This window comes from Hordeum vulgare, chromosome 6H, assembly GCF_904849725.1.
Source record: "Hordeum vulgare subsp. vulgare chromosome 6H, MorexV3_pseudomolecules_assembly, whole genome shotgun sequence".
NCBI classification, from domain to species: domain Eukaryota; kingdom Viridiplantae; phylum Streptophyta; class Magnoliopsida; order Poales; family Poaceae; genus Hordeum; species Hordeum vulgare.
Window position 1 is genome coordinate 381,803,531 of NC_058523.1, and position 9,824 is coordinate 381,813,354.

The window sequence follows — 9,824 nt, forward strand, 5'->3', positions numbered from 1 at the left end:
ACCGACAGGTGGGGCACACCTGTCGGGGTCGTCCTCCACCTTTGGACAGAGGAGAGGGGAGGCACACCGGCGGCGACACCGATGCCCTCGAGTCCAACTGATGGCAGGAATGGAACCAATACATCATGGCCTACCTACTAGTGGTCGAGGGGACGAAGGGGAGGCCCTGGTACACCAGCGACGAGCTGGCTGTGGCGGAGCCGATTCGGGAGGTGGATGAAGTGGGTGCTACGGGTATGGATTTTCTCGGGAAAGTGGTGGGGAAGCTTCCTGAGCTCACTACGATCACGGAGGAAGATAAAGGAGCGTCGGAGCTGGCATGTAGCCCGAGATCGATGGAACTCCGAACTGGCGGGGCCTCGGTCGATCTCGAGCACAGGAGCTCGCTGTGCTCCAATGGAGTGGCTAGGGGCTCAATTTAATCTCTGGAGGACTGGAATGAGGGTGCTGTAGTGAGGGGGATGGCCTATTTATAGGCCCTCGACTGTGCACTGAGCGGGAAGTGCCGGTGGTTTCACCGTGGCTCGCAGGAGGGGCAGAGAGAGCTCGGTGTCGAAACCATGATATTGCGGACATGGTTTAGGACCCCTGTGACTCACTGAGAGGGAGAGAGAGCAAGGAGGAGCGTGCATGCGTGGCCGTGGTCTTATGGCCTAATCCGGTGCACGCGGGCATGCGTCGCTCCGGTTAACAGAGCGAGGGAGGAGGGGCCCTGAGGCTGCGTTGATGGAGGAGGGTTGTCGGGGACGCGAATGGGCAACGGGGGAGGCTTGAACTGGCCGGGGCTGGCCACCTTTGCCTCGGGTGTGCCCTGTAGCTTGCCTAGAGCGCAGTTTTGGCATGCCACGACATGCTGGCGTTCTCTGGGGTGCCTTGGCCGTGTCTGGCGTGTCTTGGGGCTGGGTGGGAATATCCTTAGCCATTTGAGAGCCGAGAGACTCCCCTTTGGTCAAGGGAAGTGATTAAAGAGGTGATGCTAGATTTGAACCAGAAATTAGAATGGGATTTTTTTGCTCTTCTACTTGGATTCAAGGAGGGGCCACTCATCTGCAGTTGGGGAGTGGTGCTGGTTGCTTGGTCTATGAGTTTGGAGGAAAGTATATGGGTGTGGAGTGAGTTAGGACATGTTTTACTAATCCGGGAGAAGGTGTTCGATAGGTGCTTGGGGTAGCTACACTTCACTACAGGTGACGAAAAGTTAACAGGATTAAGTTTGATGCAAAAATAGGATACTCCACCAAATTTGAGCTTCATTGGACAAGCTGGGCAATTCAAACTTGAAATTACCCCGAAATGGCAGATCACTCCCTTCCAAAGAGAATGTGGGTAGATTACCCCCTGCAAATCCCATTTATGGCACAGACTCCTCATTTGGGGTGTTGAGCACTCATGCAAAGTTTCAAACCATTTAGACAAACTTTGCTATGTAGGGTTGCTTCAACTTGATTCTGGATAGAGAGGGTTCTAGGATTATTGATTGAACCAAACCACCTTGGAATGAGGTGAAACTTGGTGTGGCCACCAAATATAGCTTGAGAAGGTTGCTGGAATTTCTAGGAATTTATTTCAAAAGGTCAAAACAGACACAGTTGGTTTTCAAGGGTTTGCTCAAATATTTTGAATATAAAGAGGGCTTGAAAATCTTATGTATGGAAAATATATGTCCTGTGAGTATCTCCAAATTTTCTCAAATTTTTCTAAGGCAAAAAAGTAATTTTTCATACAGAAATATCATTTCTCGCCTCACAAATGGACATGCAAATAAAATAGGAAAATATTTTGAAAAATATCTATTTTATGATATTGAAGAGTTAAAATAGTTCTAAAACAAGATTACCATCTTTGGGTAAAGGCACTCCCTTGTCATCAGGGACTTTTAGTGCAAACCCAAAGCAATGTTTTAAAAAAGTCAAAATAAGAAAAAGAATATTTTGAGAATAATCATGTTATGAAAATATGGTTTTTGAATCCACTTCTTCAAGCATACATACACATAACGAAAATCATGGCACTCAGAGCATTTGTTTTGATTTTTTTTTACTAAACTCATATTTTGAAACTACACTAGAAGGTAAAAACAGGGTATGACAATGGCGGGACGGATCATGATGAGATCGCGGGACGGACCGTGATTGGATCGCGAAGACATACGACTACATCAACCACATTATATACGCTTCCGTTTAGCGATCTAGAAGAGTATGTAGATGAACTCCCCCTCTTGTAGATAGTCATCACCCTGGATAGATCTTGTGTGCGCGTAGGAATTTTTTTGTTTCCCATGCGACGTTCCCCAATAGCGCCTTGTTATGAACAACTTTTCCATCGTCCTCTTGCTTGTTTCGAAACACCGATCTTGTACCAATGATGTTTTGCTCGCCTTCGGGCTTTTCAACAAGTGTCCATACTTGGTTCCTCTCGAAGTTGTGTAGCTCTTCGTGCCTGGCATTCACCCGATCTGGAACTTGAAGGGATTTTTCAACCTTCAAAGATTCAATGCTGGAGATGAAAGAATAATGCTCACAAAAGTTAGCTAAACGAGATTTAGAGTGAGTGATTCTCCCGGTTTTTATGTCACCGTAGATTTGATTCAATGAATGATCTCTATCCACTCTTGCTCTAACTATTGACAGCTTCTTCTTGTTGGATGGTGGAGCTTCTTCTTCATCATCATCATCTTGCACGTTGTCATTGACGTTGTCATATCCTTGAGGTGTTGGTTAGGAAGGTTGAGGTGGATCATCACAATGTACTTATTCCTCTTCTTCATCATGTCGTGTACCGCTTGTGGATTCTTCCATGTCGTTTTGTGGTTCGCCTTGACATGATGTAGGAGCTTCCACTTGAATTGATGATGTACTTTGTGGGTGTATTTGGTTGGAGGGATATCCTCCCAGGGACAGGGATAACCACTTTTTTCTGTGGTTGCCATGCGTTTGGATCTGGGGTGAGGAGGGATAGAGTCAACCAGATGCTGGGAATATTCTCCAAGAAAGGGATGTGGCCAACCGCCAAAAACGGGTGGTCGGTGGCAACCACTCTGGGGCGGCCGGCGCGGCCGGCGCCGGGGGGCGGCCGGCGCGGGAGGAGGCGACCGCCGGGGGAGGAGGCGGCCGGCGCGGGTGGAGGCGGCCGGCGCGGGGGGAGGCGGCGAGCGCGCCCGGCGCGGGTGGCGGCCGGCGCGGGAGGAGGCCGACGCGGCAGTATCCCATCCTCCCAACCAAACAAAAAAAGGGATAACCCTACCCTTCCAACCAAACAAAAAAGGGCTATCCCCAGCCACCTGGTTGGGGATACCCACAACCACCCTAGCCTATCCCTCCAACCAAGCACACCCTTTTTCACCTCAATGGGACGAATCTTGCCAATGGACATGTCTTTGATGGCTTCCAAAGGTTCCTTATCTACTACATCATTTGGAAATTGTTCGACATGCAAACCATTAGTCTCATCAAACTTCACATCTATTGTATCTACAACTTTTCGAGTGAAGTTGTTGTAAACTCGGTAAGTGTGAGAGTTCAATCCGTAACTGAGTAGGAAACCTTCATAAGATTTAGGAGAAAATTTAGAGTGACAATGCTTACCGAGAAATAACACTTAGAGCCGAATACCTGAAATTATCCAACTTGAGGTTTGTTACCAGTGAGTAGCTCGTATGCGGTTTTACCGAGAAGCTTGTGCAGGTAGAGTCAGTTTATGGAATGGCAAGATATTTCCACGGCCTCTACCCAAAAGTGACTTGGAGTCTTGTATTCGCCAAGCATCGTTCTCGCCATCTCTATGAGTGTCTGGTTCTTCCTCTCAACAACTCCATTTTGTTCAGGTGTGTACGTCGCCGAGAAGTCATGTGAGATACCTTCTTCGTCAAGAAAAGTATCCACAGTCATGTTCTTGAACTCCGTTTCTTTGTCGCTCCGAACCTTCTTGATATTCACTTCAAACTTATTTTGAGCTTTCCGAGGAAAGTTCTTGAAGATAGTTTGTACCTCCGACTTATCATCAAGAACACTTAAATCTGGAAAAATAATCAACAATGACCAAACCATAATAATTTCCACCAAGACTCTTGTAAGCATTGGGACCAAAGAGATCCATGTGAAGCAGCTCGAGTGGTCTTCTAGTAGGCATGATGTTCTTCACGGGAAGACTTCCACCAACTTGCTTTCCTGCTTGACAAGAACTACAAAGTCTATCTTTGTCAAAGATAACATCTTTAACACGAAGAATATGATCACCTTGGATAAATTCGTCAAGATTACGCATACCAACATGTCCTAACCTTCTATGCCATAACCAACCTTTAGAAGATTTTGCAATAACACATGTACGGGGTTTGGTTTCCTTAGAGAAATCAACAATGTATAGCTCACCTCTACGGAAACCAGTAAAGACAATGTTATGGTTGTCGATACGAAACACTTGGCAGTCAACTTCTGTAAATAGCACATCGAAACCGAAGTCTGCTAGTCTAGATATGGAAATAAGATGGTAGCCAAGGGATTCAACAAGCATGACATTTTGAATGGAACTATCATGAGATACGGACATCTTACCAAGACCAATTACCTTACCCTTGTAGTTATCTCCAAAAGTCACATACCTTCGATGTTCACGGGTTGGTGTGATCTCATGGAACATTTCTTTATCTCCGGTCATGTGATTGATGCATCCACTGTCGAGAACCCACTCCATTCAACCGACCATGTAGTCTCTAAGGTTCTCCATAAGACTAAGGTTCCTCATGGTCTTCTCATACTCGATGTCAAAGTCCTTATCTTCATCATAGTAGCGATGTTCCACATAATCATCATCAAATGAAGTTCCCTCATAAGAAACAAGAGTTTCATCAGAATTTTGACTATGACAGTATTCATGTCCATGCAATTGAATGGCTTCAACAATGATATTGTTAATAGTAATGGCATCTCCTTTGGCATGCATGAGGTCAAGAAGCTCAAATAGACATTTATCAAAATTAGGATCGGTTGGCTTCATTTTGTGAAAAGCAATGCATTTGTGGACAATGATATCAAGATTTTTCAAGGAATAATTAGTATATCTTTTCTCTAAGTCTTTCCACAAGGTATGAGCACACTAAAAGTTTTGCAACTAATTAAGCCAATTTCTTGGTAATCCTCTAATGAATAGATTAATACTGTTAAGATTACCAATCATATCAATTTCATTATCATGAGAGGGATGTATGGGATCAATGGGAGGTGCATAGGGAAATTTAACATACTTGCGCAAATGAAACTCATCAAATATATCAAGCATTTCATCTTTCATTGTCTAAAATACTCCCTATCAAGAATAGGCATTCTACAACTAAAATTTCCGGAACTAGTCACACTCATCTCCCTCCAAAGGTGATTAAACCAAGGTTTTGGGGACCTTGCTCTGATAGCAATTGTAGGATCGATAGAAGAGGGGGGGTGAATAGACTACTTGCCAAGATAAAAAATTCCTAGCCTAACACAATTTCAAGTAAGGTAGGGATTTAGCAGTTCTAACAAGTCTAGTACACCCTACACATGCTAGTTAACATATATGGCAGCGGAAAAGTAATGACTTTACACATGTAAAGGAGTAGAGTTTAGGATATCCAACGCAAAGAGGTTGATACAGCGATTTTTGGCATGGTTCCGATAGGTGGCGCTATCATACGTCCATGTTAGTGGAGACTTCAACCCACAGAGGGTAAGGACTGCGAGAGTCCATGGAGGGCTCCACCCATAAGTGGTCCACAAAGAAGCGGCCTTGTCTATTCCACCATGGCTTCCGCCCATGAATGATTAGCCTTACTCTCGGTAGATCTTCACGAAGTAGGTGATCACCTTGCCCTTACCAACATCTTGGTTCAACTCCACAAGATGAAGTAGGAGGTTCCCAAGCAACACCTAACCAATCTAGGAGGAACCACCCTCCAAAAGGTAAGAGATGTGGTAGAACGATGAACTCCTTGCTCTTGTCCTTTTAAAGATAGTATCCTCAATAGAAAATTACTCTCTCACTCAATTGGCATGGGTAGGAGAGATTGATTTGGTGGAAAGCAATTTGAGGAGGCTAGAGATCAAGTTTCAAATGATTGGATTGGAATATCTTGGTCTCTACACATGAGTAGGTGGCTCTCTCTCAGAAAATTGATCTGGAAATGAAGTGTGTGTTCTGAGTGTTTCTCCCACGACTGGGAGGTGGGTGAAGGGGTATATATATGTAGGACACAAAATCCAACCGTTACACCTAAAGTGGCAAACTCGGTGACACCGAAGTGATAAACTCGGTGGTACCAACTCACACAAAACGTAGGAACTTCTGAATCTTGGTGGGACCGATATACACAACTTGGTGTCACGGAAAAGGTGGCTAACGGTTAGATGACGAAACTCGGTGACACCGATACACCAACTAGGAAATTCCAATTTTATGTACCGAGGCAAAGGAAAGTTGATCACCCTGAATTCGGTAGCACCGATATGGTTTTGGTTGCACTGATTTCGTGAGAATGGCTAGGGTTTCTGTGTGAGGTCAAACTCGGTGGGGACAAAATGTGAAAGTTGGTGACACCAAATTTGAGTATGTGTAATTGGACATGATGGTTATGTGGGAAAAATGACTCAGTATTTTGGTGGCTAACTTTGAGCACTTGAGCAACGAGTTTGTTTTAATACCTCACCCCCTTTTAATAGTATTGGCCTTCATATGGACTCAAAAGTGATTTCTCACCAATATAATATGAAGTGTCTTCTAGCTTGAAGCTTGAGACAATCTTATTCCTTGCTTGCATCAAGGGGCATCTCCACATAATGCTTTACCCAATGCTCTCTACGGTCTATCTCTAATGTATCTATGTAAAAGTGTTAGTCCAAGAGATGATGTATGTTGTCATGAATTATCTAAACCACCAAGGGAGCATATGTGCTTTCAGCGGTACACCAGAGGGGACATCAGAGTTGCCTTCCGGCCAATCTTAACCCGGCTTGCTTGTTTGATAGCCCACGCACCCCGGGTGTGGAGTGGGACCCCCCCCCACACACATAGACAGACCTACAGGTTGAGCCGACTCAACCTCCACCTGCGTAGCCGTCGATTCAACGGTTCCGGACCCCGCAGGGCCAGTTCTCGAACCCTACCGATAATATGTTGGCTGCCACATGTAACCTGGAGTCACTCCCCATCCATGGAAACATCCCGGTCGAGGTGGAGGCTAGGAACACCATCGATGTTGAAGACTGTTGTGGTTCAACAGGTGCAATTTTATTACACCATGATCGTTTGCACTCCACACCTCTTGCCAGCCGCACCAAGAGTCGCCATGAGAGTCTCCAGCAGTTTCCATCAGCATTCGCCGACAGCGGCCTCAAGTTAACTCGCTCAGACCCCCGATATCAAACGCCCACACGCTTGTAAACGCGGCTCATGCTGTTCGTTATGCGGAAGCAGATGCTGCGGCGGCGCTGGCGGCTCAGGTGGTTCCGACTTACACTAAGCCAGCCCCCGTGTGTGGTAAGTTAAGTGGGAGGACCGTTGGGGTCCCCTGTTTATCTTTGGATCTTTGCAATGAGCGCATGTTGAAGGACTTCAAAGGCCCTCGAAAGGTGCCTAACTATACGGCGGATATTGAGCCGCCCGCATGGATTGAGATTTATGAGCTTGCTATGGACATGTTTGATGCCAGTGATGCGGTGTGTGCCAAGTACCTTACAATAATGATGGAGGGGCCAGCTCGAACGTGGTTGAAAAATGTACCACCCAATTCCATCGACACTTGGGCAGAGTTGAAGGAACGGTTCATTAAGAACTTCCCAGGAACTTGCAAGCGCCCAATGAAGATTGTGGATCTGCAACACTGAGTTCAATGCAACGACGAATCGGCTCACCACTGGACATGTCAGGTCACATAAATCATTCATTCATCATATGGTATCACATCCGCCCATGTCATCCTGATCCTAGAGAAAAATTGCCATTTTCAGTCGCTCGTTTCGAAGCTTGGTCCCTTGAAGTGAAAGTTACAGGACATGCATGAGTTAATGGATACTCTCACCAGATATGCCGAGTCAGATGGCACGAAGGACGCCGGTTCAGATGGTGAAAATAAGGGTAAGAAAGTTGATAGCGCCAAGGGTCAAACTCAGAATCCCGGGTAAAATGGTAACCCGGGGGCACAATGAAAGTGGAGATACCCGGGTGGCGGGTCTGACCTGGTACCCAGCACCGATACCGCGTTCAGGAACCAACGTCGGGGCGCTCGACCTTACAGCGGGAGAAAACCACGCAATTATGAGGAGATTCTTAAAGCGCCTTGCCCTCAACATAGTACCTTGGATCTTCCGGTCACACACTCCTGGGAAGATTGGTTTGTTATTCAACAGTTCCTTCTTCAAACTTCAAGGGGTAATCAAGGGGGCAATGGTGGCGGACGACCGGGCCCGAACGAGCATGGCGGGTCACATGGGGGCTAATCTGGCGGCCTCCCTAGACCCGGCTTTCAAAGTCAGGGCGGCTTAGGTAATTGTAGTAGACAACAGCCTAGGTAGAGCAACTAGCAGTATAATGATCAGGGTGGATTTCAGAGGAACCCCAAGAAGTTAAACCAACAGTTAGTACCACGTCTTCACCACCAACACTTGGAGGCAGGATAAAAAACTCAAGCTAAGAGTTGCTCATATGGCTAATCGGGCGTTTCCCCGATATCTTAGTTGGTCTAAGAAACTAGTCACTTGTAGTAGGGATGATCACCCGCCCCAGGTTCATAACCCTGGCAACTTAGCTACTGTCGTGGCGCCTCAGGTTGGAGGATTTAACCTTACAAAGGTTCTCATGGATGGGGGAGCAGCATTAATATCTTATATTATGACACCTTCCGACGAATGAATTTTTCTGAGGATCACCTAATGCCTTCGACTATAGTTTTTCACGGCATGCCTTGTTCGAGCGGCCATTCCGAGTCGAGCGGATCAAATTAAATATTGCTTTCATTGAAGAGTCCAATATCATAAGTGAGGCTCTGATATTTGAGGTGGTCAAAAACAAGAGTCCCTACCATGCCTTGTTCGAGCGGCCGGCCTATGCCCGCTTCATGGCCCGACCTTGCTATGTATATCTCAAGCTGAAAATGTCGGATCTCAATGGTACCATCACAGTCAATGGGAATCGGAAAATAGCTCAGGTGTGTGAGGAAGGAGACGCTGCATATGCTCAATCGGCGTGCGCGACCGAAGAATTGAAATTCCACAGGGCCAATGTTGACTCGGTCGACATGAGTCCTCTCAAGAAACCTATTGTTCATTCTGAGGCGCCCCTCAAGTTCAAGCCAACGGACGATAACAAACATGTCAACATCACCCCGGGCGACTCCTCTAAGCAGTTCATTATTGGGACCGGCTTGGATCCCAAATAGGAAAGCGCGCTCATCAAATTCATCAGGCTTTCTGACAGCTTGGAGTTCCGAGGGAATTTGCTGAGCACCACCTTAATGTGGATCCAAAGATGAAACTAGTTCAACAATACCTCCATCGTTTTAAGAAGGAGAGACGCAAGTGTATTAGGGAAGAAGTCGCCCGGCTCCTAGCTACTGGGTTGATCTTTGAAGTTTTTCATCCTGAATGGTTGGCTAACCCGGTCTTAGTTGTAAACAAGAACGGACCCTTACGCATGTGTATTGATTACACCGATCTCAACAAAACTTTTCCAAAGGAACCTTTCTATCTCCCCTGTATCGATCAAATCATTGACTCTATGACGGGTTGTGAGCACCTATGTTTTCTGGATGCGTACTCAGGTTACCACCAGATCAGGATGGCCAAGGAAGATCAGGA